At 32.6% G+C, this 25,999-nt stretch overlaps 1 long non-coding RNA gene across 1 annotated transcript; it reads right to left on the bottom strand.

The window, feature by feature from the left end:
• Window positions 1-5,279: 5,279 nt before the first annotated feature.
• LOC139046567 (uncharacterized) lies at window positions 5,280-20,965 on the bottom strand. Its single transcript, XR_011506715.1, has 3 exons — window positions 20,889-20,965; window positions 17,888-17,937; window positions 5,280-6,832 (listed from the first exon to the last, which is right to left on the bottom strand). It is a non-coding gene; the product is annotated as an uncharacterized lncRNA (long non-coding RNA).
• Between the last annotated feature and the right edge of the window lie 5,034 nt (window positions 20,966-25,999).

Here is a 25,999-nt window from a genome sequence, read left to right as displayed (position 1 = left end):
AAAGTAGAGATATATATTGTAATCCAAACCTTGTCACTAAGTTGCTCAGATATCCTCAAAAAACCCTTTTACCGTTTCCTGATTTGGTTTTCTTATCTTTTAAAGATGGATAATGTTATTATTTCTGACTCCACAGACTTAACATGGTTATTATGATGAGGAAATAAAATAAAGCCTGTGAAATTTATTTGGGAGCAAAAGCTCTATATAAATAGGACTCTGTGAGTACTCACTGACTTCTAACAGTGTTATTTTAACCAGCATACTCTTAAAGAAGAACATTTCATGTCACATTCGATACCAGTTGTCATCTTAAATGTTGCAGAAAGAGTAAAGAGGAATGCCTTACTTACAGTGCTCAGCAAATACTGAACTGCTACAATTTCTCCCTAGACACATAGAAAAAATATATATATGCTTCAGTACACAGAAGCACAAGTAAGTCTTCCCGGGGAATTCACTGTTTTAGGAAGCTAGGTAAAACCAAAAGCAGTAAAATCCAGGATATAAGGTACATCTCAAGAAGCTGTAAAAATAAACTAGAAGAAAATTCAGCAGGTATATGTGAAAGACAACTGCTAAAATGAGAAATTCAAAGGAAAAGTGGAGAAAAAGTTGGAACAAATCAACTGGAAATAAGCTCCTGATGAAATGGTAATCAATAAGTACACAAAATATGCTGGGCAAGCCTTTATTTCTCCAAGAGTACTGGAGAAAATTGCCTCGAAGCTTCCATTTATAATCTTCTTCTCACTCTGACTCCAAACTTTTTTTCTTGGGTGGAATAGTAGTCTTACTTCATCAAAGGATCACAGCAAGCTTTTATTTAAGAAAACAGAGCAATATTAACCAACAAAATTTTTGAATCTCTCTTCTCCAGGAGGCTTTCTTACTAATGTTGGAGAATATACCCTGTGAACCTCTCAGGAGAAAAGAATGGGAGAGAACTGATACACCTTTTGTAACTTTCCAAAATATTGTTGACTGATTATGTATTGTCACTGGCAAATAATCTAGCATTAGGATAAAGGACTCAGACAACAATATTATTTCGTGTGTACTTTGCAACTACTAAAATTACAATCATATAAATGGAAGTTAAATTTTGTCAATTAAATTTTGAATAGAAATTAACACAATGAATATTTTGATTCTTTTTCTGGTCATTTTATTAAAAATGCTCCTGAAAACACACAAATGTATATTTAAATATTTTATACTTCTGCTATACAATTTTGTTTGAAAGATAGAAATCCCAATGAAAATCTTCATTACTTCTCTTTCCTCTTGTTTCATCATATCAAAAAAAATACACACAATATAATTGACATTTTTGTGTAGTGTGAGATCTTTTTATAATACAGATTAACTGTAACTGTATTCAAGCCATTTCTCTATATGAGCCTGTGATTCAAAATTAATATTTAGAATTAAAAAAATCAAATATCTACACATTCCAATATTTTGTAATGTACAGGATTTATTATAATGAAGTTTTACCTGAATTAATGTTTATTTTACATATTAGTGTTTTCTTTAGAGTACTGACTATACACAAATAAAATAGAGAGCAATCAAAATATACACTAAGTTTCAAATTAAAGATAAAAGTAACAACTGAGTAGAATTAAATAGATCGCTAAATAGCTACATTTCTAAAAGGGACTACAAATTTAAAAAAAACACCTCTTGTAAAGATAAATATAATGTTGGATATTGTTCTAAAAGATAAGATAATTGAATAATGGTTCTAAGGGGGAAAGCCTTACCATAGGTATAGGTTACATTAAAGTTACCCTTTACATATACACATCGCAAGATGTTCCAGGATTAGATAGAAAGGAAAATTGCTTATTCTTTCCTCATCATTTTGTAGAGTTTTCTTGATTGCTTCCAATTCTTAAATTTTTATCATTAATCACTCCTTATCTCTATCTTACCATTCTCAAGTACTCATCTCTTAGAACTTTTCGTAGCTTTATATTAACACTACTCGAAAACTTTTTCAAAAATAGATATTTTGTAGTTTTATGTTTTCACCCTATTGCCTGAAAATGGTATTTATTTTCTTTTAAAATAGACAATTCTTAAGAAAATCTTTATTATTAAAAAGTATTATTTGAAATCTCTTGTTTCCTGTACTCATTAGAATTATCCAAATTACTAAATCTCTGAAGTTTTCTGTGACATACACACAATCTCATGAATTTAACAAGAAGAGCATGATGAATTACTCTCCACATTAGTGTTTGCACATTTCCTCATATAATCTTTCTCAGCCTTCCACTAAAATAACTATTAGGAAACGTATTCCATAATCTCATAGGCCTCTCATTCAACATTCTTCTAAAGACAATCAATAGACGAACATAAAGTGATATGTGTGTCAGATATGTATACGATAAGGAACTAGAATAGTTACAATCTGGAAATTGTAGTCCCAAGCAGAACTCTGAGCAGGAAACAAAAAGATGAATATCCTGGAAAGAATATATTCTAAGGGTTATGGTTTTATCAATATCCCATTACTCAGCGTGGCAGAGATATATGTCAGGGTAGAAAACACATGTGCAATTCATTACATCAATATCGGATGCATGTTACTAACACCAAAGGGGAACTCTGAGCGAGGCATTTGAATTTGTCTTTCAGGAGTATATCTGAGAACAGTATTCTGTTAGCACACTAGTCTGTTAACACAATAATGGATAGTCAGGTATTATCTCTGTTAAGGATCACTGATTATGGATTGCTTGTTCTTCAAGATAAGAAAAATGGAAAAGAGAAAAAATATATAAAAACACAACACTGGATTTATGAAAAGATAAGGTTAAGGGAGGATAAAAAGAAGAAATTGAATATAATATTAAAGACCAAGAATAATAGAAGTCAGAAAGCATATAATAGAGAAAATTGCATTAAAAATTTCTCATTTTATCTGGATGTAATTGATCATTCAGTCACCTTAAAAGTTTCATATTTCAAAAGCATTGGCTTCTTCTACTAAATCCTCACTCTTTGCTAATAGATTTAGTCCTAGATTAAACATAAGACCTATTTCCTAACACGAGACTTAGTTTTTTTCTCTTTATGGATTTTCCAAAACTAAATAAGTAAAGCTGTCAGCCACCTGTCACTTTTAAAAGTCGAGATTTATTTCATTTAATACAAAGGGGAAAAAGCTAGAATAAGAATTCAACGTTGGTAAGTGAATCACATATGTCAGTATACAGATCTCCTATTCTCATGCGTCAAGCAGCCATCTTCCAGATTACAAGGAAAAAATAGAGATATCATAAAGCAATGCATTTGGGGGTAATTATCATATAAGTTTATAGTCTCTTGCAGTATATTCTTTCTATATACTTCTACATTTTTCACAGATACTTAATGCTGTCACTCATATTTGTTCAACAATAATTAGTCATCAGTCAGTCTGAATAGATGATAAAATTGATTATTCATTAGGTAGTACAGAGAGTGGCCTGCAGGAAACGTGTCTAGCACTGGCTGTGAAATCTGGATTGGTACATTAGAGAAGACGGATGTCATTAGGAGTTCAGATTTTACTTATCATCAACAAACAGAAGATAAAGAGACACGCATCTCTTTAGCTTATCTAAACTACTGAGTAGACACCGCTTTATACTCTAAAACTGAGAAATACAGGCTTTTGATCATTTCATTAAATATAGTCATTTGATTGTTTTCTTGGCCAACCAAGGAAAAAATAGGTTCACGCAAAAGCTCATTTTATTCATACATCAGTAAGGTATACATTTGGAAAAATATCTCTGAGTTTACCAGGAAGAAATCTTTAAAAATTTAAAAGGTATAAGAAAATAAAAACATTTAAATGAAAGGAATTCTCATAAAATCAGAACTGCAAAGTTTTTAGCAGCATTACTAATATTTTAAATCTCCACTGAAGAACAAATTTGTTTGCACAAATTAGCAAAATGTAGACAAACATAAGAGGCTCTCCTGATATCATGAGAACAGTAGAAATAAAATGGAATGATAAATAAAATAATAGACATAATATCAGAAGATGAGGTTTCAAATTATAGATAATTACATTCTGAAAAATAAACTGAAGCAAAAAGACGAATGATATAAGGCAGTCATTGTCGTCATCATCATCTTCTTCTTCCTTATTCTGTAAAATGCCCTAGTCTGAACACAAAGTTTTCCATATACTGGCTCCCCCCTTACCTGAGGTTTCATTATCCACAGTGGACTGTGGTTTGAAAATAATACTACATCATAATGCCTACATTATTCACCTCACTTGTTGTCATTGCATAAACGTTGTGTCATCTCACGTTATCACAAGGAGAAGAGTGAATACAGTACAATAAGATATTTTGATATCTATCTACATTCACATAACTTTCATTACAGTATATTGTTATAATTGTTCTATTTTATTATTATTTCACTATTAATCTCTTACTGTGACTAATTTATAAATTAAACTTTATCATAGGTACGTATGTACAGGAAAAAACATAGTACATTTTTGGTTCAGTACTATCCATGGTTTCATGGTTTCAGGTATCCACTGGGTGTCCTGGAACATATCTCCCAGAGATACCATAAAAGAACTAGTTATTAAGAAAAGGCTAATGCCAAGATATCTCCTCTAAGATTTTGAATAAAATTATAAATTTTAAACTCTAAAAGCACATGGACATGAAAACTTACAAAGGAGTAAGCCCCAGATGAACTTCTAACATTGCATATATATTTTATGCATGTGTTCATGTATATATATAATGCGTATATATATTTATGGATGTATATATACATGTGCATATGTGTTTGTGTGTACAATATTATAACATCTACAGAGTTGCAATAGCAAACATTTGAGACACAAATTAGTTCCCATTTCATTCAAATTTGTTTTAATTCATGATGACAAAAAACTTAATGGTTACAGGAGGATTTAGAATATGTTAGAATTGGTACAAAAGGAATTTAATAAGCATTGTAAGCAGTTGCATATAATATATGTATATAAATGTTGTTATTTTACTTAAAATTGCTAATAAATATTTATTGAAAGCTTAATACCTCCCAAGTATTCTTAAAAGCACTGTTGATTTTTAATCTAATTATATCTTGAAAATAATCTAATGAGTTAGGCACTATATCTTATACTTACAGATTTTAAAAAGCTAAATAGAGGCCCATAAAAGAAGAAATATAATTAATTAAATTCATAAGGGTATAATATTCCTATTATGTAATTATGAGAGTAGTTGCAAGAAAATAAAGGAACTAAAAATGCTATGTTTTATTTAGAGACAGAAAAATATGGTGAATTTACCTCAGAGTACAGCTTTGTCTGCAACCAATATAGTTTAATATTTTGTATTGTTATCAATTTTATACTATTCACATTCATTACAATTTTATCACTCTTTTTTTGACACAAAACTATTTATTAAAGGTAACTTTAAAATTACAAAGTATTTTTTCCACATAGCAATTGAATGAAATGATTCAGAGAATATTACTTGTATTATTTTATCACATGAAATGTTATTTTAAAATTACAATGTGATCATTTAAATTATATTCAATAGATACTTAAGACATTTGCCTTTTTAGTATAAGATACACTTATGTGTGTGTATATATATACATAATGCATGTATGTGTATGACATATATATGATATAAAAGATATACACCCACATTTTAATTTTCTTATATTAAGCAGCTACTTGCAATTTTTTAGAATACGTATAATGAAGGTAGTATATACTTATTGAAAATTGTGCATTTTTAATATTTTATTAATCTGTTGATTGCCTTCAAGCTGTTAAAATGTATTTTCACTTCTAAATATTCTGATAAAAAATAAAATAACCCAATCTTGAGAGAATTTTATAGGGTAAAAGATACAAAAGACAAAAACTTTTTAATGTGATATTATTGATTTTTATATACAGTGCTGAATAAATAAAAGCACCTTAAGGATGCAATTTTCTGAATAAACTATTATATATCCTTAAAGAAGATAGAATAATATTTATAAGATTACATAGAAGGACAGAAATTGAGTTGCAGAAACCCTAGTATTATAAATATGTAAAATTATTTTTATGTGATATTGGAAGAAATAATTTGAAATACAAATGTTATTCTAGCTAATGAGGAAATCAAAGAATATATATATCCATTCATTTATATATTCACTCACATGAATTTGTATACACACACATGCACACAACACACACAAACCACACATTTTTCCAAAGATGGCACCTTAATAATGACAGTAAAACAATTCATGGTTTTTTAGAAAGTGAGTCAACAGATTACATTAACACAGATAAGAAAAAATACTTTTTCATTCATTAAGCATGGATATCAAGGTTCAACATTAATACCTTTGAAACCAAAGAGTATGTATAATGTGAAAAACCACGTTCTTTGTCCAATAAATACATTTGTAAAAACTAAAAAGACAACAAGAAAAAATAAGAGCAACTTTTTCCGTTATAGGCTTTAATGAAGTTGTAACGGAGTTGAAAATTGTTTCCTAGCGGAAAATTATTTGAGAGGTCAATCTTTTTCATAGGAGGACTAACAGTGACGCAGATTTCTAGTTTTAATAAAGACAACAATAAATTATTAGAAAATTTAAACATGCGGACTTTGGCACTTTTGCAGCTTCACATGACCAGAGATCTTTTTGTACTTAGTTTTCTTCCGAGGAATAACAAGTGCTATTAATGCCCTATATCGTCCTGTGGAAAGTGGGTAAGTTTTCTCATCATTTTTCTTGGAGGTGCAGATTTCTCAATGCTGATTATACTCTGTAATATAAGCAAAGACAATTTTAACTGTTTTCTTTCCTAAATCTTCAGCTACTGCATGATATTGGGAGACTCCTTCCAATGCAATCAGTTATCTTAATCACTTTAGAAACATTCTGCACATCTAAATAACAGATTAATAGAATAAAAACAAATTTAATTTGAGATGAGTAACAGCACAGCGTATCCTAGACATATTAAAATGTTTTATTCTTTTAAACAAATTACATTCAGAAGGAAGAAAATTAGATCTGTAATACATTATTGACAAAGAAGAGTCAAAATCTATTGAAGATTTGCCCTCAAAAATTTGATAGTCTGCTATAATTTCATTTTCTTTATCCAGAATTCAACAATAATAACATCTCCTGCACACTTCTATCTCTTCTATTTTTCCTCCTCCACATTTCTGTTTCCTTTTTCTTGTAAAACATTTAAGTCGAGCATCACCTGTTTTTTAAATTTGATTTACTTTGATGGAAAATACATAACAAATTAATAATTCTGAGGAAAATAAATACCTATATTTAGATTCTCACCCTCAATTGAAAGTTCCACATTAGTGTTGAGTTTCATGAAAATTTAGCAAAATGAGAAATTTTCTTGATTCCTAAAAGGAAAATAAAATGCTAAGAGTTTGCGTTTAATCAATCTTTCTTAAATATTTTATTCAGCTGATATAAACTAATTTTATATTTTATTTTCTATTTAATTCACTCAATAAGTAAAATCTAAGCAACTATCTTTAAGTGCTGGGCTTATAAGTGTGAGCAAACAACAACAAAACCAATGAACAAATTCCCAAACAAAAAACACCTGAATCCCTGTCTTCCTCAAGATTATAATGGACATGAATACATATTTAGAGTGGAAAACATTTCTCTTAGAGAAATCTTAATATTTATAGATAAAGAATGCTGAATACATCATTTACTGCCTAATTTTATATAATTTACTGCTAACATTTAAATAAGGTATTTCTACTACATTAGATAGTCATTTGAGTTGACTAAAATCTGAAAATCAAGGGAAAATAGATTACACTTTCACAGATGTAAGGAAAAGAATCCTATGTGGCCCATTGAAACCTGCTCCATCTCTCAAGCACTTTTTGAAACTAACTTTTAAATGATGCGTTTGTTCCCTGAAATCAATGGAAGTTCTGCATACTTCATATAAAAACTGAGCAGAAGATTTTTAGTGTTTTTATCCACCACTCAGTTAAAGTCTTCTTCTAAGGCTTGTGATGATGTGATCTTTAAGTCATTCACCCATGATAAAGGGATAGAAAGGAAGGCTGGGAACATTTTTGTGTTCATTCTGCAAAGGTTGTGTTCAAAGACAAATTGAAGTTATTCAGTGTCTCTGTACGAATGCTCTAACCTTCAGTTAAAAGGTTATTCTGAGTTCTCAGCTTAAAACTGAGGTCAGTTAATATCATCACATGTTCAAATTTTCAGAAGACAAAATATATTTTTAAAATAAAATATTGCCCAAGACACAAAATAAAGTCAAAATTTATCTTCCATAGATGTCAAGTATTGAAATTGTTATTCTTTTTTTTAATACACCTATCTTTATTTTGAAAAATTCCCTTTTTGGGCAGGGGCTTGGATAACTTCTTGCTCAAATATTACATCTGAATATGTAGCTTAATATGTCCATCTATACAAAGGCCATTAAAGCAATCTATATTACCCAAGCTTAAATGTGTTAAACTCTCAGAAATTTAATGGAAAGGGAATGAAAGTTGTTCCAGGAATAAGTTAATGTTGAAGTGTTTCTCCACAAATCCAGTTTCAAGTTATGGAAAGATGATGGCTACTGGAAAATGAAAGACTGTGGTTTCAGTGCAATCTTTTTAACTCAATATAGCTGTGACCCTGAGCAAGTAAGTTAAAACTTTTTAAAATATAATTTCCTTAATTAGAGTAATAAAATAAATAGAATGGTCTCATCACTGTAATACTTAACTCTCCAAATATCATCATTAAAATTTGTTGATCAAGCAAAACTAAATTTCTTAGACCTACTGCAACGAGCATGAGCACCATTTTGACAGAAATTTAGTAGTATCTCAATTTGAGAAATTGAATGATATCTTTATAGAGTTTGGGGGCATGGACGTGGTACTTTTAAGAAGGATCTTACAGGGAAGGGAAGTAGATGGGTTAGCCAGAATTCACGACCCAAAATTTGGATTGGTGGCCACAGTATAGCAAGCATCTGGAAGTGTGTCTTGAGAAAGAGGTTAATCCTGGTGAGTAGACCATTTATTGTTTTGCAGTCTTATCTTCCACAGGCATTTTTTGAAGCAGGTAGTGAAGTTAGTTTTTCTTGTTCTCAGGACCATGTAACATAGAACAGAGAGAATATTTGGTCTTAAGTTAAAGAAGTAACAAGTTTAGGGAGTAATGTTGGTTTCAGAGCTTATTGTTTTTTAGGAGAATTAAATGAGAGCACATAGAACAAGAAACTTATATAATGACTGGTTCATAATAGATGCTTAATAAATATTCTTCCTTTCCCTAATCCCCAACATAGCAAAGTACTAAACTAAGATATTTAGAATCTTGCATTTAAAGTGTGACATTACTACCAACCATCTATGTGATACAAGGAAAATACATTTACACCTCTGTGTGTGTGTGTATACACATACATACATGTAAATTTTTTCTGCTTTGACTTCGTTTTCTGGGGAATGTAGATTACAATTCTTTACATATTTTAAGGCAATAAAATCTACTTAACATATAAATGCATTTTCACTTTGATAAAGAAAACCCAACGTTATAATTGTGAGGAATAGAATGTCACCTTATATAATGCCATATGTAGATTCACTTTGCTATGGGAAAATTGCCTCAGCTCTCCATAGTTTTGCTGCCACATACAGAGCATATAAGGGGCTCTTTCTTACCTTCGAAGAGGCTGATATAGCATCAAGTCCATTTTTTTGACCATCTCCATACCTGCTGGCCAGATGCTGTGCCTCTACCATTGAATTCCTTCACTTATACTCTTCAAGCTCTAGATCTGTGTAGTAGTAGCTCTTTAGATTATGATCCACATGTTTTTTGGGCAGAGTAGAAAAAATGTTTTCCTTAACTTTTCATTGTTCATATCTTATTCTCATGGCTTCTGGCCTGGCCTTCAAACTTGTAAAATTAGTAATTCTTTTCTATATTTTCCTTTGGTTTATATTTTGTTCTACATAATTGTTATGTTCTACATAACAATTGACATATACATATATAGTATATATAGTATCTGTTATTCCAAGTAAAATCTTTGATATCTTTGTTATTGATATCTGCCATTCAGCTTAACCAGATTTCTGGTCCACACAATTTGCCCAACAATGCCCCATTCAATGAGCTCTGACCTATCTAAGTACATAGTATCTCAACATTACAAAAACATGTTTGAAGATATGTTTCACCAAGGAAAATGTTTGGATATGATTTAGAAAATTATGTCAGCAACCACTTTGCTAAAAGAATCTTAGGAAAAAATTGTGTGTATTCAGTTTTTCCAAATTTACCATATAATTTTTTTGTATTTGTCTTTCACTTGTATATCTACGGATACAAAATTTGATAAGATTAGAAGACATATAATGCATTGAAAACCTACTGGTTTATTTTATTTTATTTTTCTTTATTTTTTTGTGGTAGTAACATTCATTTATAACATTGTATAAATTTCAGGTGTACATCATCATATATTTTGAATTTTGTGTAGCTTACATCATGTTCACCAACCAAAGACTAATTACCATCCAGCCCCACACACATGTGCCTAATCACCCCTTTCAGCCTCCTCCCTCCCCGCTTCCCCTCTGGTAACCACTAATCTCTGTTACTATGTGTTTGTTTGTCTTGGTTTTTATCTTCTACTTATGAGTGAGATCAGATGGTATGTTCATGGGAGGAGGTGAGTTCATAGCCCACCTCTGCTGCCATCTTGATAAGATCCGAAAACCTAGTGGCTTATTTTTAATTTCTTTCTTTGATCATTCAGGCTTCTCTTAATTCAAGGAATTCTATTGAGTGGTTACTATTAGAGGAAACTTTATCCGGAAGTTTCAAGTATGATCTTTGAAGTGCCTCCATTTGCCGGCTGTGTGACCTTGAGCAAGTTACTTTTCTTCATAGTTTCTCAGTTTCCTCATTAGTAATAGTGACTTAATAAAAACTCATTTGCAGAGTTGTAAAAAGGGCTAAAGGAGTTAACATAATTAAAGTGCTTAGGGCAATACCTGGAATATAGCAAGCAATGCCTAAGTTTATGCTATTATTACTGTCATTACCACAGTGAGGAATCCAGCTCCTGGTTAAAAACCTATGTGTGATTTTTCAGTCCCCACCATAGGTAATTAGAAAGGCTTTGCCCAACAGGCCTCAAGGGGAAAGCTGCCCTCCCCACAGCAGACTTTGTGCACAGTCTTTGCAATGTAGTTTCTGAAGGGAATTTCAGTCAATGACTCTGGGCCCCCTGGCCAGTCATGCTCTTTTCACACTCTTAGCCCTGGTGCCTTCCTTCCTAGGCCTCTATGTCCGAGGCCTTATGCAGAGATCTTTTTAAGGTGGTTCTGCCCAAGTTGTCATTTTAAGAAGAGAAAAGGGAAGCTGTGATGACACTTTTCCTACTTTTACTTAATATCAGTACTTTTCCACTCCTAACCACTTACCCTTCCCCTTAAAGTCCATTAAACTGTTTAATCCTTTTGTTCAAGTCCCCCTCAACCATGAGCTGACTCCCATGTCTGTGATGATCCACCTGACCCTCCACTGGCCACCATGCTATGCAGAAAATGGAACAGGGAGGAGAGTCAGCACTTTCTCTCAACACAGGTTTTAGATTCTTGCTTATACTATTGCAGTAAGTGCTTACAGGCTTACCTCTTTTGTTTTCGGCTTATTACTTTAATTGGCTACTCTGATGCCTGGCACTTTGGCTCTCTCTTCCAGTTTGTTCAGTTGAGCTCCTGACATATGGGTGATGAGTGATTCTCTTTATTTAAATGCTGGTGATACTGTTCTGAAACTCATCAGTGTTTGGATGCTACAAGATCCATTCCAAAGCAAATGTCAGTAGACTTCACTTCATTAGATTTTAACTGACTAGGGTAGATTAAAAATATTTGACAACTATGACTCTCAAAAGTAGGAAATTTAGTGTAGCATTATAAAATAGTTTGCAATTTTAGTCAAAGCCAAGAATTTGTATTCTTAGCAGTAGTTACAATAATAGCAGAAAATATTCTTCAATAATTCTGGCCAATTTGGAATAAACAAGCTGGTACCTCATTTAAAAAAAATAAATACAAACAATAAAATAAAATACTGGCCCTTAGTTATCAAAAACAAATTGATAAGGTCCAGCCCATGGTGCAGTGATTAAGTTCAGCATGCTCTGCTTCAGTGGCCCAGGGTTTGCAGGCTCGAGCGTCAACCTATACTGCTCATCGAGCTGTGCTGTGGTGGTGTCCCACATACCAAAAATAGAGGAGGACTGGCATGGTTGTTAGTTCAGGGCCACTCTTCCTCAAGCAAAAAAGAGGAAGATTGCCAACAGGTGTTAGCTCAGGGCCAATCTTGCTCACCACAAAAAATAAATAAATAAATTGATAGATGTTGCTGGCAAAATAAGAAATTTTAAAAATTATGAATCTAGTAGTGAACAGTAATTAAGACTGATTTCTAGAGTGCAACTGTCAAGTTGCGAATAGCCCTCTGGCACCTACTCTGAGACTTTAGAAAGGATTTAAACTTTGTTTCCAGTTTTTCACATCTGAAAAATGTAGACAATAGTATTATCTAGTGTTGTAATGATTGAATGAACTAATATGTAAAGTCCTTAAAAGATATTCCATAATATAGTAAATATTATGCAAATAGTTATTATTGTTAAAATTATTTTCACTATTGTTTTATAATGGTAATAAAGTATATTATTCAATAGTTATGCAACAAAATTTAAATATATTCTATTATATGGAAATACTTGGCAAATCAACTGGATTGTCACAGTTTTGAAATAAACAAATATCTATACATGTTAAGAGATAATAAAAATAGTATTAATTTATTAGAGGAAAGAAAAATCTGACTGCTACTCTGAAGATTAGAAAGGTGAAATATTTGATCTGAGTGCTACATAGTGAGTAGAGTTTACAGTTGTACTCTGAGATCAAGGCTATTCCAGACTGAGAGAATATTAAGAGAGTAGGAAGATGTTACCGGTGCTTGTTACCCAAGGGATGGGATGACAGTGGACCAGAAGGCAGTCTTTGCTCACATCAGTTGTAATGCTGCAGGTTATACTAGGAATCTTGCATTTTATTTTGTAATCACTGGAAAGAGATGAACTTTTTGTTTTCAACTGGCCAGGATAATGATAATTTTTAATTCTATATGGTAACTATTACATTAGGATAAAGAATGGATTAAGAACAAGTGTTTGGAATCAAGGAAAACTGTTCAGAAGATAAAATTGTAGAAGCATTAAATGCTACATGAATGTGTTAGAACATCGGTATTCAGAACAGAACAAAAGAAGAGGATACTTAAATGCTATTTCACATGAAGACAAAGGACTGGGCAATTTATTGAATATGGTGAAGATAGGAAGAAGTTGAGGAATAAGGAGAGAAAAATAACAGGTTTCTCATCTGGTTTTCTAGGAGTATAATGTTACTTCTAAGAGAAATACGAGAAAAATGAATATCTGTACAATTCTTAATTTGTCATTATTATTATGTTAATTAATATGTCATTATTTTGCCAGGTCTTTTAATAATGCCTTTCCATTTTAGTGTGCATTGCTTAACGTTCACGCCAGCCCAGGGATGACATTAGAATGCTGCAATTTCCTCCTAAACATCATCATGGATGTCTGCACCTGCTTTTCTGCAATCCCAATAGATTGTATATTCCTATTAATATATAAAATCCTTATTGAAAAAATGCACAGTTATTGACAAAATATCCAGAACATTAGGAAAAATATCTGATTGTAAACCTGTCTTGAAGACTGTTTACCAAGAGCAGCAATCCTATCATTCTAGAATCTACATGATCATCCAGAAACAGCTTCCGTTTGTTTACAAACAGGCTTGGCAATGAAGCTACACTCTACAGAGAAGGTTTCTGGTTGTGTGAAATTTTCTTCAGCATGCATTTGTAGAACAGCTGCATGTCACAAAATCTCCTTTACAGACAGAACAGTGCCACTGTAGAAAGTAAATCCTGATGGTCTCAATAAAAGCAACAGTGAGCAGAGAAGCAGTTATTTCATCAAAGGGTCCTGCTGAATAGAAATGAGCGATCTGTAGGAAGTCTGCATCCCTTTTTCAAACAAATACAATAGCGATTGTTCTCCCATAATGAAAATGAGATAACGAGTCTCAATTACAACTTCGTTCTCCAGTACAATCAGTTTGCCAACTGGCAGGACAATAAGCAACACTGTTTAAAGTAATAAATGAAATACTCCTAAGATTTATATTTATCAAATTTTTAAATCAAAAATACGACATAGTTTTAAAATAAAAGATTTTTATAAGTGTGCCTGCTAATTTTAAATTAGATCTGTGAAATAACTGTGTAAACTCATGGATGGAAGCCAAATATGAGAGTAGATGACCAACTTGTATCATACCAGTTAATCGCTTAGAGAGTCTTGCTGACTTCTGAGTTTCTAAGGTACCAATCAATTGATGAGTTTACACTTCTTCACCACAGATAGCTAGAGCTATTATTACCCTCTCTTCTACTTTGTACTCTCTGCTCCACGCAAAATCCCCCTGGAATCAAAGATTTTCTAAAACTATGATAGTAACAGGAATCATTTAAATGCATGTGTACTCTTTTTTCTACTCTCTAAAGTCCAAGTAAAAGAGAAACTAAATTAAAAAAGGATATCAAAATATATTGTGTAAATATTCTATGAAAAAGAATTTGCTTACATTAATCTCAATTAAGAAAAATGCTATACAAATTGACTTACATGAAAGCTGAAGAAATTGATTTCATGCTACATGAATACGATTCTCAATTTTAAACCCTGTTTAACACAGTTAGTGTTTTAGAGAAAATAATTTTGTCAATCACAGTGCCCTATAATACTTTAGCATATCCTACCCGTCACAATAATTAAAATCTTTTTATTCATATTTTTAAATCTGCTTATAATTTTATACTTTTTAAATAATTAAGTAGTAAATAGTATATTTCTATTTTTTTCCATTAATAAAACTTCCAAGGGTAAAAAAATCCGTAATATTTAAAATTACATTTCTTTCATGAAAGCAAAGTTTTCAATGAAAAAAAATCCATTGAAAAAGTTTTTAAAAATTCCATCTTCACATATTAGATTATTTCTTGTATGATGTTATTTTAATAGAAATGCTGAGCATTAAGTTTTTTTTCTTGTGGTAAAATATACATGACATAAAATTTAATATTTTAACCATTTTCAGATGCATGGTTCTGTGATGTTACGTAGTTTCACATTGCTGTGCAGCCATCATCACCATCCATCTCCAAAATTTTTCATCTTCCCAAACCAAAACTCTCTACCTATAGAACGTAACTCCCCATTGTCCCCTCCTTCTAGTCCCTGTCAACCACTATTCTATTTTCTCCCTTATGAATTTGACGATTCTAGGTACCTCATATAAGTGGAATCATACAATATATTTCTTTTCATGTCTGGTTTATTACACTTAGCATAATATCTTTAAAGTTCATCCATGTTGTAGCATGTGTCAGAATTGAGCTCGAAGATTTTGAAGGATTAATCTAACCTGATTTTATTAAAATTACAAAGCTTAGACTGAACATTATTTAAATCATTCAGTAAACTTTATATTTAACACAAACCCATACAATTGAATTTTAAACTATTTGTTTTAAATTTTGCTCAGATGTGTAATTCAAAATGTGAAAGAAATATTAAAAAAATTTATTAATACTTAAAACTGCCAAGACCATAGTAATTGCTCAATATAGTCATTTAAGTGAGTACACGCATAGTATATCAAAGTGCTCATTGCTGGCAACAGAAACCCTAAAGGAAGTATGTAATTCCTACAGAATTCTTTAAAACAAACTCTTTTGTTTAAAGAGTTTACAAGTTCCTTCAAAGGTCAAGAATTTGTAAACTTGGAATTACTTAATTGAGCAAGCTCCATTCACATCTTCATGGATTCATCCATGAAAGCTTGGTGTAGATATTTTGGTCAATTAGTGGGCCAAAAGAGGAGAAGGGGAGGCATCAGTTATATTTATTCACAAAATAATGCATTTGAGGGTGTCTCTTCTTTTCAAATGTTGATATTAAAGAAAAATCATTATCTGCATTTGCACATCAAAAATCTGATAGCACTTGAGGGGCCGGCCCCACGGTCTAGTGGTTAAGTTTGGTGTGCTTCTTTTTAGCAGCCCAGGTTTGGCTCCTGGGCATGGACCTATCCTGCTTGTTGGTGGCCATGCTGTGACAACGACCCACATACACAACATAGATGAAGATTGGCACAGCTCAGGGCAAATCTTCCTCAGCAAAAGAAAAAAAATGATAGCACTTGATACTGTTCCTGGCAAATGAGAAGATATATAATAAATATTTGATGATTAAATAAACATATAAATAAATAAAGTAACTGTAGACATGTGACCTTTTCCTAACTAGTGATTTCATAAAAATAGCTTTCCTGAAAATAGAAATAGTTACTGGCTTATCCATGATTAAATCTACAATAATTCTCTGACAAGTTATAAATGGGGAGGCCAGCCCAGTGGTGCAGTGGTTAAGTTCACACGTTCTGCTTCAGAGGCCCAGGGTTCACTATTTGAATCCCAGGTGTGGAGCTGTGCACTGCTTGCCAAGCCATGCTGCAGCAGGCATCGACATATAAAAAGTAGAGGAAGATGGGCACAGATGTTAGCTTGGGGCCAGTCTTCCTCAGCAAAAAGAGGAGGATTGTCACAGATGTTAGCTTAGGGCTAATCTTCCAAAAAAAATTAAAAAGATGTAAACAGGGATAACATACTTGTTTAGATATTACAAAGTTACTAAAAAACATTGCTATTCTTATTTTTATCATAGGCAAAATATTACATTTCACAATTTTTTTTCTCATGTCAGGGAACATATTAGAAATAATTGCCACTTGATCATTTTGCAATAATACAAATATCAAATTATTATTTTGTACAAATGAAACTAATATAGTGTTATATGTCAATTATGCCTCAATAAAAATGTGAGAAAGAAATTTTTGGAAACTGCATCTATCGTGAAAATAATGTGAAAAATCTCATAAAATAGCCCCAAGTGAATCAATTAGAATATTATCCTAGAATGCATTTCCTTAGAACCACGTTAATTTCATAAACCTGAATAGATTAGGTATGTACAACAAGACAGTGGAACCAGAGAAATGATTTAGGTGTGAGGATTTTATTGAGGGAATGCAATGCCCAGGCGCAGCAGTATAGGACAGAGAGAGAAAAGCAAGCAAGTTGCAAGAACTAATACAAAGATGAGTTGGCCACAGCTATGCACAGTTAGTTACTCGATAATTTGAGAAAAAAATTCTAAAGAGCCCCAGGTGTTTCTTCTCTCTCACTTATAAGATGTATGTGGATGAGCAGGTCCATACCTATAGTGCCCGAGGCAACTGCATTGGAAGAGAAATGTTGAGGTAGGAGGGGAGAAACCCACAGCATGGGTCTGGGAAAAGGTCAGACCCTAATCATAAGTGATTCCCACAGAGGTGACTCTAATGCAATGAAAGACAGGAGGATCTGAGAGGTTCTGAGCTGCTGTCTTAAGAGGGGCTGGAAACAACAGCCAAGAGTGATGACCATAAGCTGATTTACTTACTAACAGGAAGGCTTAACAAGTCCACAGGCTGTGATGGTTAATTTTTTCTGCCAATTTGCCTAAGCTAACAGATATCCTGACAGCTGGTAAAACATTTCTGGGTGTGTCCACGAAAACGTTTCCAGAAGAGATTAGCATTTGAATAAAGACCGCTCTCACCAATGCAGGTAGGCATTGTCCAGTCCAGTCCAGTCCAATCTGTTGAGGGCCTGAATAAAACAAAAAGACAGAGGAAGGGCAAATTTGTCCTATGCTTGAACTAGGACTCCATTTTCTCCCACCTCAGACAATGTCTCTCCCGGTTCCAGGGCCTCTGGACTCAGACCTGGAGACTTATACCATTAGCACCCCTCATTTTGGGGCATTCTGGTACAGATTGGGACTTATATCATTGGCTCCCCTGGTTCTCACGCCTTTGGGTTTTGCACTGGAAGTACACCGTTGGCTTTCTGGGCCTCTATCTTGTAGACGGTAGACCACGGGTCTTCTCAGCCTCCATAATCGTGTGAGCCAATCCTTCACAGTAAATCTCTATATATCTATGTACATTCTATTGGTTCTGTTCCTCTGGAGAACCACGACTAATACAAAGATCCATCTCAGAAATAAAGTTGCCCCTTCATAAAACTACTTTTAAAAATGTAAACCTTGTATCAAATTCTGGTTGATAAATACATATACTAATATAAATACAATTTACAAATATATGAACTCTAGTATGTAAATACATACAGCATTAAGACACAAACCTGGTAAATTTAAAAATTCATTTTTTTCTTAAAGCAATTCAAAATGCAACTTTATCTGTTTCAATCATGTGCATTTCTTTATTAATGTTCTTCTCTTCATATTTATTTCAACATAGAAGCATAGCACACACCATATAATACAAGGATTTACAAAGACATCACTACAATAGCATCTGAAGGTTTTAATAAGGCTGTATAATGTATTATTTTTCACGAATTAAGATATAGCTTAAAAATAAGCCTCAGTTTCACAAAAGAAAATCATAGTTCAAGAGATGGAGTAAGCTATACATTCGAGCAATTATTAAAGTCAGGTTTTATGCATATGTAAATGTATATATAAATTATTTGTTTTTAACAGCTTTATTGAGCTATAACTTGTATAGCGTACAAGTCACCCATTTAAATTATACAATTCAATAGTTTTAGTATATTCAAAGATATGTGCAACCATCACAACAGTCAGCTTTAGAACATTTTCATCACCACAAAAAGAAACTCTCTACTTCTTAACCATCGCTTCTCATCCCACATCCCTCTCCTCACAAGCAGTGTATTAAATTATGTTACACCAACTTAGAGAACAAAATTGAAACACATCAGTGAATTGCTTACAGAATTAAATAAGTAATGGAACATTACTGTCTTAGTCTTGGCGTTTCCACATTTGAGTATGAATTCATTCTCTTTTGAGTTGTCTGACCACATAATTTTTCACCAAGAAAGTTCTATGGCCCAATTTGCATTTTCTGTTTTCCTGTTACGCTGTATACATTGTAGAAATTGTTTGACTATTTGAAATGTGATTTATTTTATCTTCTCGAAAGTGTTCTTGTTCTCACTTTTATTCTCATTCTCATTCTCTCTCCTCCTCCTCCTTCCTTTCCTCTCTCTTCTTCCTCAGAAATGTTTCATCCATAAAAGTTTGCATCCTAACAATGTGGAAGAATCACATACTATTAAATAATTTTCAACTATTTGTGTCTAATTATGAAAAGATAAATATGATGAGAAATAAGCCAACCAATGAAGAATCTGCTCTATGACATCTTTGGCAAATGAACATTCAACGTTAATATAAAAGCTTCCACACAAGGGAAATTCCTTATGTCACAGGGAAATTCATCCTATTCAGAAACAATTCTAGTTGTCCCTTATACTGTGGTTGAAATGTGTCTCATTATTTTCCAGTCACTATTTCTTATTACTCCAACAAGAAAATATAAAATAAATATAAGCCTCGTTCATATTTTAACTATTTGAATATAACTTTTATTTCACTTTTTGTTTCCTTTATAAAGTTAGATATAGTCCTTGCCTCCAATCATTCCAATGATGTACTCTCTAGATCTCTATCTCCCGAACCCTCTTCTCTATACCCTGTGCTTCATCAGCTTCCTATTGAACTGTGACATTCAAATTACATAATACAGATATTATGCAGACTATCTGATGGTCCTGGGTTTTTTTTTCCCCTCAAATCAATAATTCTCTACAGGCAGCATCTTTTCAGGTGGCAATTTTGACCCACTGCTAATACACGTTGAACTTACATGGGGCTAAGTTTCTTGGTATCTTTCAAAATATCTGAAGAAAACCCAGTTCCACCACACACCATTCCCCATAGTTCACATTTTATTTTTAGCTCCAAGCTCTTCAAACATTATCTTCTCTCTCTCTCTCTGTCTCCCTCTCTCTCTCCTTTGTGTCTTGCTCACATTACAGAAATAATCTATTTATGCCCTTGTCCAGGAAGCTGATAAATCAATAGAACAGGTCAGGGACTGTGGCTCATCTCTAGAGAGAGACTTTAGATTAAAATCATTTAATCTTTCACCATTCTAGAGCGATGAATATTCCCCATCATAGATTATTCAACCTAAATCATTCCTTTTTCAAATGGGCATAATGCATTAATTTGGTTGTACTGAAGAAGTCAACTAAACTTTATAAAACCAATATGATATACTAATTTATCAAATATATTTATCAAATATATCAAATATATCAAATAAATGTCACCATGAAACAAGAATATGAAATTAGTTTTATCTAAATTAGTCCTACTTGCCAGTATCTTTCCTAAATATTTAAAAGCCCATACACTTTTGAAAACAGGAAGATTTCCCGAAATCTAGTTTTCTCTTTCATCATCTATTTCGTAGTGTGAAAATATTCTCTCATCTCTTTTCACTTACCTCTCCTTTCCAATGAAAATAAACTATAACAAAGCAGTAACTTGTTCCCAAATGGAAATGACATCATAAAAATAGCCTGCTTTTCCAACTCTAAATAATTACAGTTAAAACTTTGTAAATAATAAATCCAAAGTCATAAATGAAGTTTTTAAAATTTTACACTTCGTTTTGCTACCTCCAATTTGTCTCATCACCCCACTGATTATTCCTTACCGTTAACTCATTAAGTACTTTTCATTTCTACTGTCTTCTTCATCTTATTTCTATTTCAAACTTGACTTGCCACTGTTGTTCTCCTTCTAATTTTAACCTCTTTCATCATTTTGTTCCTCCCTGTACTAATTTTAGCCACATAGATAGTACATATTTGTACTTAAATGCAGCAATGGCAATCCTCAATCCAGGCTCCCTGTTTCCCTTATATACATTCTATCCTAGCAGATGTTATTTTTGGTATATTCCTATCTGTAAAGAACAATACTGTCTTACACAGTTGGTTAATTATCAAGAAAATAGAAAATAAACTTGAATAATACTTCTACATAAATAACACACATTATTTCTTCCAGAAGCACTTTAGCAATCTTCATCTCAATTGATCTTTGTGTCATTAATATTTATTGTTTCTACTCATATCCCATGACTTTCCTTAAATTCTACGTTCAGTTGCAACTAAAGACGTACAAATAATGTCTTTTCACTCTGCCCTATGATAAAGGGTAAAAGTTGTATAATCACATCAATTAATTAAATATTCAAGGTAATTTAACAAATATTATAACAAATGTGGTACTAATGAGAGTCACATTACCATGATTAATTCCATAATTAATTCTAAAATAATTAATAACTATTATGACATAATTTTAAAGTTCCATTTTTACATAATATGAAGATGGAAATTATTAGGAATTTTACTACATTTTATGTCAAAACGTTAAAGTTAGCTAAAAAGAGTATTCTTTCCTTTTTTAATTCATTTTAGTATTAATAATTTAAATCATTTTTTATTTATGTGAATAAAAATGGAATATCTAATCTGTTAACATTCACAGTTAATGTAGGTGTAAATTTCAAAGCATTTTCTATTTTTTCTCTAATTTCTTTTGAGTTATGATTATAGTGTTCTACTTTCTTTGTAAATATTGTTTCCCTTAAACATTTTTATACAGTAATTTTGAACAAAGGAAGGTTTAGAGACAGAGGATAAGGATATTCATTCCTTCAATTATCCATCAATTCATTCAGCAAATATTTATTGAATTCTTACTTCCCTGAGTCCATAAGTAAGAATAGAAAATATTTTGAGAGAGTCTTTTCTTTCATTGGGCTGGCAATCTCTTTTGTTTTAAAAAATATATACACTGCAAGAAATATTGTAGTTTCTTATTACTTGGTTGATTCTCCCTTGAGGTTTTCTGGCAACAGTCCTGATTTATGCCGATTCTCTTATGGTCCATCTGGTTACCACCCCTTTCACATTTATAATTGTCCTTCTGTGTAGGGTTGATTACAGTTCAACTTAGGTAAACCACATCCAATGCCTGTATCATGGAAGTTAAACCTGGCAGGCAATCATATACTGTTAAAGAAAAATTAGTCCACAGTTCAAGTTTTGTGACAGTTGTCCTTGAGTGATCCTATTTGCCCAAATGGCTCCCATTCCACAAATACAAGACCAGGTAAACAGATTTTATTATAGATTTTTACCCTAGATTCCCAGAGAGAGTGCCACTTTTCCTATGCTGTATTGGCCTCTGATACCGTACGACTGTTTTACATTGAATAACAATATGGAGAGCTACAACCTCTTACAAGCGTTCCCAGATATGAGAACATCTGGAATATGAGTTCTATTTCGGCTTCAGAAAGTCTTGTTTCATTTCCCTGCAATATAAATCTTGTTAATAGTATTCTTATTCTAAGTTGAAGTAAAACTATCTAACAAACTTTGTACGCTATGGATTAGGAATGGTGATTTATCATTACTACTATTACTATTCATTTGGAAACTGACACATAGCTGAACGAGTTCTACGCTCTAGCTCTACCTGCTCTAGTTTGATATGTTATGCCAGATATTGAAACCTCAAAATGCAATTCATTCAAAGCCATCTCAAATTTTAATAAGAAAAACTTTCCTCTCTTCTCTGCATCCTCACCAACACTTGTTATCTCTTGTGTTTCTGATGATAGCCATTCTAGAAGGTGTGAGGTGATATCTCATTGTGGTTTTGACTTGCATTTCCCTGATAGTTAGTGATGTTGAGCATCTTTTCTTGTACCTGTTGCCCATTTGGAAGTCTTTGAAAAAATGTCTATTTAGTTCCTCTGCACATTTATTTATTTATTTTGTGGAATATTAGCCCTGAGCTAACATCTGCCGCCAATCCTCCTCTTTTTGCTGAGGAAGACTGGCCCTGAGCTAACATCTGTGCTCATCTTCCTCTATTTTACATGTGGGACACCTGTGACAGCATGGCTTGCCAAGTGGTGCGCAGGTCCGCACCTGGGATCCGAACCAGCAAACCGCAGTCCGCGAAAGTGGAGAGTGCAAACTTAACTGCTGCGTCACCAGGCTGGCCGCTGCCCATTTTTTAATTGCAATTTTTTTTATATATTGAGTTGTATTAGTTCGTATGTTTTGAATATTAACCCCTTTCAGATATATGGTTTGCAAATATTTTCTCCATTCCATTGGTTGCCTTTTCATTTTGTTGATTGTTTCTTTTGCAGTGCAGAAGCTTTTTAGTTTGATATAGTTTCACTTATTTTTCCTGCTGTTGCCCCTGCTTTTGTTGCCACATCCAAAAAAATCATTGTCCAGACCAATATCAAGGAGCTTCTTCTCTATGTTTTCTTCTAGGAATTTTATGGTATCAGGCTTATGTTTAAGTCTGTCCCGTTAGAAGTGAAGTTTTGTGAGTGGTATAAGATAGGAGTCTTATTTTATTTTTTCTGCGTGTGTTTATCCAGTTTTCCCAACACCATTTGTGGAAGAGACTATCCATTCCCCATTGAGTATTCTTGGCTTCTCTGTCAAATATTTGTTGAACATGTTTGTGGGGGTCTATGTCTGGGTTCTCTATTCTGTTTTTTGCCCTATGTGCCTATTTTCATGCCAGTATCATACTGTTATAATTACTATAGTTCTATGGTACAGTTTGAAATCAGGAAGTGCAACGCCCCCAGCTTCATTCCTCTTTCTCAGGATTACTTTTGGTATTCAGGGTCTTTTGTGGTTTGATACAAATTTTAGGACTTTTTTTTTCTATTTTGGTGAAAAATGCCATTGGAACTTTGATAGGAATTGCATTGAATCTATAGATGGCCTTGGGTGGTATGGGCATTTGTTAAAATTAATTAATTCTTCTAATACATAAACATGGGATATGTTTAGATTTGTTTGTGTCTTCTTCAATTTCTTTCATCAAAGTCTTGTATTTTTTATTGTACAAATCTTTCACTTCCTTTACTAAATTTATTTTTAAATATTTTATTGTTTTAATGCTATTGCGAATGGGGTAGTTTTTTTCATTTCTTTTGCAGATGTTTTGTTGTTAGTATATAAAAATGTAAGTGATTTATATAGGTTAGTTTTATAGCCTGCAACTTTACTGAATTCGTTGATTAGTTCCAAGTTTTTTGGCTGAGTCTTCAGGATTTTCTATGTATAAGATCATGTTATCTATAAAAACAACAATTTTACTTCTGCCTTTCTGACTTAGATTTTTATTTCTTTGTCTTGACTAATTGCTCTAGCTAGAACTTCCGGTATCATGTTGAATAAGAATGGATTTAGTGCACACCTTTGTCTTCTTCCTGATCTTAGAGGAAAAGCTTTCAATTTTTCACTGTTGAGTATGATATGAACTGTGGGTTTGTATTATATGGCTTTTATTACTTCAAGGTACATTCCCTCTATACCCAATTTGTTGAGGAATTTTATCATGAAAGGATGTTGTATTTTGTCACATGTTTTTCTGCATCTATTGAGATTGTCATATGATTTTTATTTTCAGTCTGTTAATGTGTTGCATCACGTTTGTTAATTTGTGTGTTTTGGAACATTCTTGCATCCCAGGGATAACTCCAACTTCATCATGGTGTATAATTCTTTTACTGTATTGTTGAATCAATTTGCTAGTATTTGTGTTGAAAATTTTTGTGTATAATTTAATCAAGAATATTGATCTATAGATTTCTTTCCTTGTAGCTTTCTTACCTGGCTTTGGTATCAGGGTAAGGCTGGCCTCATAAAAGGAGTTTGGAAATGTTCTCTCTTCTTCAACTTTTTGGAAGAGTTTGAGAAGAATTGGCATTAATTCTTCTTTAAATGTTTGGTAGAATTCGCCAGTGAAGTCTTCTGGTCCTGGGGTCTACTGTGTTGGGAGGGTTTTCATTATTAATTCAATCTCTTTACTCATTATTGGTCTATTTAGATTTTCTCTTTCTTCCTGAATCAGTCTTAGTAGGTTGTATGTTTCTAGGAACTTATCCGTTCCTTCTAGATTTCCAATTTGTTGACATATAAGTGTGCATAGTAATATCTTATAGGTTCAGCCACTATAGAAAAACATATAGTGGTTCTTCGAAAAAACTAAAATAGAACTAACATATAATCCAGCCAATACACTTCTGGGTATATATCCAAAATAATTGAAAATAGGATATCAAAGAGATATACGCACCCCCAAGTTTCTTGCAACTTTATTCACAATAGCCAAGATATGGAAACAATCTAAGGGTACAAATTTGGAACTAGTAGATAAATAAGTCCTTGAGATCTAATGCACAGCATAGTGATTATAGACAATAATGCTATATTATACATTTCAAAGCTGCTAAGAGACTATATCTTATTTTTCCCACCACAAAAAAAGAAATGATAATTAATGACATGATAGAGGTGTTAGCTAACTCTACACTGATAATCCTGTTGCAATATATAAATGTATCAAATCAACATGTTGTGCACCTTAAACTTACACAATATTATTCATCAATTATATCTCAATAAAAATAAATTCAAAAAAAGGGAAAACCTTGGGGCTGGCCTGGTGACACAGCAGTTATTTTCACATGCTCCATTTTGGCAGCCAGGGGTTCACTGGTTTGGATCCCAAGAGTGGGCCTACACACTACTTATCAAGCCATGTTGTGGCAGGCATCCCCCATATAAAGTAGAGGAAGATGGGCACAGATGTTAGCTCAAGGCTAATATTCTTCAAAAAAATTTTAAAAGAGAAAGAAAAAAATTTTTGGTGAGATTATCAGCAAAAGCTTTATGGATGAATATTTATACATATTTATGAATATAAAAT

This window comes from Equus asinus, chromosome 11 (assembly GCF_041296235.1).
Source record: "Equus asinus isolate D_3611 breed Donkey chromosome 11, EquAss-T2T_v2, whole genome shotgun sequence".
NCBI classification, from domain to species: domain Eukaryota; kingdom Metazoa; phylum Chordata; class Mammalia; order Perissodactyla; family Equidae; genus Equus; species Equus asinus.
This window is presented reverse-complemented; position numbering and strand designations above follow the sequence as displayed.